Raw genomic sequence first — 5,595 nt, 5'->3', positions numbered from 1 at the left:
GGATCTTTGCTTAGTACCCGATGTTGTTATCCCCCGAAGTTCAAAGTATCGGACTTCGACAAGTATAAAGGGACGACTTGTCCCAAGAACCATCTCAAGATGTACTGTCGCAAGATGGGCGCACACTCTAAGGATGAGAAGCTATTAATACACTTTTTTCAAGATAGCTTGGCCAGAGCCGCGGTAGTTTGGTACACTAATTTGGAAGCTTCCCGTATCCGTACTTGGAAGGATCTGATTACTGCCTTCTTAAGGCAATATCACTATAATTCCGATATGGCTCCCGATCGCACTCAGCTGTAGAATATGTTCAAGAAAGAGGGCGAAACCTTTAAAGAATACACACAGTGGTGGAGAGACCTGGCAGCACAAGTGGCTCCTCCCATGGTTGAGAGGGAGATGATCACCATGATGGTAGACACTCTGTCAGTGTTCTACTATGAGAAGCTAGTAGGTTACATGCCGTCCAGCTTTGCGGACCTAGTGTTCGCCAGGGAAAGAATCGAGGTAGGGTTGAAAAGAGGAAAGTTCGATTACGTTTCCTCCACGAGTGCGAATGCCAAAAGAATCGGGACAACGGGGGCAAAAAGGAAGGAAGGAGATGCCCATGCCGTCTCTTCAACGCCCGTGTGGGTCAAACCCCCGCAGACACCTCATGGTACCCATCAGTACGCGCAACATCACCCGAGCTTCTCGGCTCACACCGGGAACGCCTCTAGTTCAGCACCTGTGCAGCCTAAGGCACCCACCCAGAGGGAAGCTCCCTAAGTTCCAACTCCGAACACAACTCGCCCGGCCGGCAATTCCAACGCAACAAGGAACTTCCCTCCGAGGCCATTTCAAGAATTCACCCCACTCCCAATGACGTACGAAGACCTCTTGCCGTCCCTCATCGCCAACCATTTGGCCATGGTAACTCCCGGAAAGGTCCTCCAACCCCCTTTCCCAAAGTGGTGTGACCCTAACGCAACTTGCAAGTACCATGGGGGTGCCCCGGGGTATTCCATTGAAAAATGCTTGGCCTTTAAACACAAGGTCCAACATTTGATAGATGCTGGATGGCTGACTTTCCAAGAGGATCGGCCCAATGTGAAAACCAACCCGCTCGCCAATCATGGAGGGGGAGCGGTTAACGCCGTTGAGTCCGATAGGCCGCACGAGTCTAAACCTTTAAGGGATGTGGCAACCCCTAGGAGGTTTATCTTTGAGGCCCTACAAAAGGGGGGTGTGATTCCCCATAGTAAGCGTAAGGAGGATTCTTGTTTGCTACATTCCGGCGAGTTGCATGACATGGAAACGTGTTTGGGAGTAGAGGAATTGTTACAGCGGATGATAGATCAAGGTCGACTGGAAGTTGGCAGTGAAGGAAGAGAGGAGCAGCACATATGCATGCAGTCCACGGATGGAGCAGTGTTGCGAAGCCCAAACCCTTGGTGATATACTTCACCAAGGGCACAGCTTCGCAAAAGCCCGGACACCCATTGGCAGCTAAACCTGTTCCTTTCCCGTACCAAAATAGCCACGCAGTCCCATGGAGATATACACCTCCGAAGGGGAAGGGAGAAGAAGCCACCGACATCAGCTCGTTGTCGGCTAAGGTAACAAATATCACGGGACTGAGTGGTGTGACCCGTAGCGGTCGTGTGTTCGCACCCGCGGACCTGCCAGTCCAACCCGCGAACGTCAAGGGGAAAGCAAAAGTAGTGGAGGAACAAGATGACGAAGCACCCCTCACTTCGAATAAAGATATTCCGGCAAAAGGTCTTCCGGAGAAAAAGGATGGTAAAAAGGAGGTGTCACTAGAGGAAGCCAGTGAGTTCCTCCGTATAATTCAGCAGAGCAAATTCAAGGTTATCGAACAGCTCAACAAAACCCTGGCCAGGGTCTCGCTGTTGGAGTTACTCATGAGCTCCGAGCCTCATCGGGCTCTGCTAGTAAAAGTTCTGAATGAGGCCCACGTGGCCCAAGACATCTCGGTAGAAGGTTTCGGAGGGCTGGTCAATAATATCACTGCCAACAACTATCTCGCCTTCGCCGAAGAAGAAATCCCCGCCGAGGGGAGAGGACATAATAAAGCTTTGCACGTGTCAGTCAAGTGTATGGACCATATCGTAGCCAAAGTGTTCATCGATAATGGTTCCAGTTTAAACGTGATGCCTAAGAGCACTTTGGAGAAATTACCATTCAATGCTTCCCACCTAAAGCCGAGTTCAATGGTGGTTCGTGCCTTCGACGGCACCCGCCGAGAGGTTAAGGGGGAGATCGATCTCCCGGTACAGATAGGCCCTCACACTTGTCAAGTTACCTTCCAAATAATGGATATTAACCCCCCCTACAGTTGTCTGTTGGGGCGGCCGTGGATCCACTCAGTGGGAGTTGTTCCCTCTACACTCCACCAAAAGTTGAAATTCGTAGTGGAAGGGCATCTGGTCATCGTATTAGGCGAGGAAGACATCTTGGTGAGCTGCCCATCCTCTATGCCTTATGTGGAGGCCGCAGAGGAGTCATTAGAAACCGCTTTCCAGTCTTTTGAGGTGGTAAGCATTTCCTCCGTGGACTCCTTCTCTGGGCAAGCTTGCCTGTCCGATGCAACAGTAATGATGGCCCGAGTTATGTTGGGGAACGGTTACGAACCCGGAATGGGTTTAGGCAAAGACAACGGCGGCATAACTAGCCTGATAAATGCCAAAGGAAATCGTGGGAAGTATGGGTTAGGCTATAAGCCCACTCAGGCAGATATAAAGAGAAGCATCGCGGGAAGGAAGAGCGGTAGTCAAAGCTCGCGGTTGAGACAAGAAGGTGAAGGAAGCCCGCCCTGCCACATAAGTAGAAGCTTTATAAGCGCGGGTTTGGGGGACGAAGTTCAAGTGGTCGCGATATACGAAGATGATGTTCCGAGTACATTGGATTTGGTACGACCATGCCCTTCTGATTTCCAGCTGGGAAATTGGCGAGTGGAGGAACACCCCGACATTTACGCAACGAGCATAATGTAAACCTTTACGGTTTTAAAAGCTCTATAGTTGGGCCTAGGCTTTAGAGTTTATCTTTTGTTAAGGCTTTGTGTCTTTTGTTTTTTGAATTTATAATACAAGGATCTTTCTTCATATGTTCCTACGTCTCTACCCATTCTCATCCATTTGCATGTTTACTTCTTTATTTCTGAAACGGCAGATCCGATGACGAGTCCCCCGAAGGTACTAATACCTGGGACCCGCCTATCAACTTCGAGCAAGAAACAAATCAAACGGAAGATGAAGGGAACGAGGATGTGAGACTTCCCCCAGAATTAGAAAGGATAGTCGCCCATGAGGACCAAGAAATGGGGCCTCATCAAGAAGAAACAGAACTAGTAGACTTGGGAGTTGGCAGTGGAAAAAGGGAAGTAAAGATAGGCACAGGTATTACCGCACCTATCCGTGAAGAATTAATAATCCTGCTAAGAGACTACCAAGACATCTTTGCTTGGTCATACCAAGATATGCCCAGTTTGAGTTCTGACATTGTACAACACCGATTACCTCTAAATCCCGAGTGTTCCCCGGTAAAGCAGAAACTGAGAAGGATGAAGCCCGAAACATCCTTGAAGATAAAAGAAGAAGTGAAGAAGCAATTTGACGCTGGTTTTCTGGCCGTCGCTCGGTACCCAGAATGGGTTGCCAACATTGTACCGGTCCCTAAGAAGGATGGGAAAGTACGAATGTGTGTGGATTATCGGGACCTGAATCGGGCCAGTCCCAAGGACAATTTTCCTTTGCCACAAATCGATATCCTCGTAGATAATACGGCCAATTTCACTTTATTTTCCTTCATGGACGGTTTCTCCGGTTACAATCAGATAAAGATGGCGCCAGAGGATATGGAAAAGACTACCTTCGTCACCCTATGGGGGACATTCTGTTACAAGGTGATGTCCTTTGGACTCAAGAATGCCGGGGCAACTTATCAACGGGCCATGGTAGCTTTGTTCCATGACATGATGCATCAAGAGATCGAGGTCTACGTGGACGACATAATTGCTAAATCTAAATCCGAGGAAGAACACCTTGTCAACCTGCGGAAGTTGTTCGAAAGGCTTAAGAAATATCAATTAAGGTTGAACCCCGCCAAGTGTACCTTTAGGGTCAAATCAGGGAAATTGCTTGGTTTCATCGTAAGCCAGAAAGGGATAGAGGTAGACCCCGAAAAGGTGAAGGCCATCCTTAAGATGCCAGAACCCCGTACTGAGAGGCAAGTCCAAGGTTTCCTGGGACGCTTGAATTATATTGCCAGATTCATATCGCAGCTCACCGCCATTTGTGAGCCGTTGTTCAAGCTCTTACGCAAAAACCAAACTGATCGATGGAATAAGGGTTGCCAAGAGGCTTTTGGAAGGATCAAGAAGTGTCTTATGAATCCCCCTGTGCTTATGCCACCAGTACCTGGAAGGCCTCTCATCTTGTACATGACAATCTTGGACGAGTCAATGGGGTGTATGCTGGGGCAACATGACGAATCCGGAAAGAAAGAGCGCGCTGTTTACTACCTAAGTAAGAAGTTCACGACCTGTGAAATGAATTACTCCTTGCTCGAAAGAACGTGTTGTGCTTTAGTATGGGCATCCCATCGCCTAAGGAAGTACATGCTGAGCCATACTACCTGGTTGATATCCAAGATGGACCCGGTTAAGTACATCTTTGAGAAGCCAGCTCTCACAGGACGAATCGCCCGGTGGCAAGTCCTGCTATCCGAGTTTGATATAGTTTATGTCACACAAAAGGTGATAAAAGGAAGCGCCTTGGCAGATTATTTGGCTCAGCGGCCTCTTAACGACTATCAGCCCATGCATCCCGAATTCCCGGATGAGGACATCATGGCCTTGTTTGAGGAAAAATTGGACGAAGATCGGGACAAATGGACCGTATGGTTTGACGGAGCGTCGAATGTTCTAGGGCATGGCATTGGAGCAGTATTGGTCTCTCCGGACAATCAATGCGTGCCTTTCACAGCCAGGTCAGGATTCGACTGCACCAACAACATGGCCGAATATGAAGCATGTTCCCTGGCCGTCCAGGCAGCGATTGACTCCAATGTCAAACTACTCAAGGTGTACGGCGACTCAGCGTTGGTAATCCATCAGCTGAGAAGGGAATGGGAAACTAGAGATCCCAAGCTGATACCCTACAAATCCTATATCAAGGAATTGGCTAAAACCTTTGATGAGATCTCCTTCCATCATGTTCCCCGCGAGGAAAATCAAATGGCGGATGCGCTTGCTACTTTGGCGTCTATGTTCCAGCTAACGCCGCACGGGGACCTACCATACATTGAATTTTGGTGTCGTGGCAAACCCGCGCATTGTTGCCAAGTAGAAGAGGAACGGGACGGTAAGCCTTGGTATTTCGACATCAAGCAATATGTCGTAAGCAAAGAATACCAACCAGAGATTGCCGACAATGATAAAAGGACATTGAGAAGATTGGCGGCCGGTTTCTTCATGAGCGGAAGCATACTATATAAGAGAAACCACGACATGACGCTCCTGCGGTGCGTGGATGCCAAAGAGGCGAACCACATGATCGAGGAAGTCCATCAGGGCTCGTTTGGAACGCACGC

This window comes from Glycine max, chromosome 14, assembly GCF_000004515.6.
Source record: "Glycine max cultivar Williams 82 chromosome 14, Glycine_max_v4.0, whole genome shotgun sequence".
Classification (NCBI taxonomy): Eukaryota; Viridiplantae; Streptophyta; class Magnoliopsida; order Fabales; family Fabaceae; genus Glycine; species Glycine max.
This window is presented reverse-complemented; position numbering follows the sequence as displayed.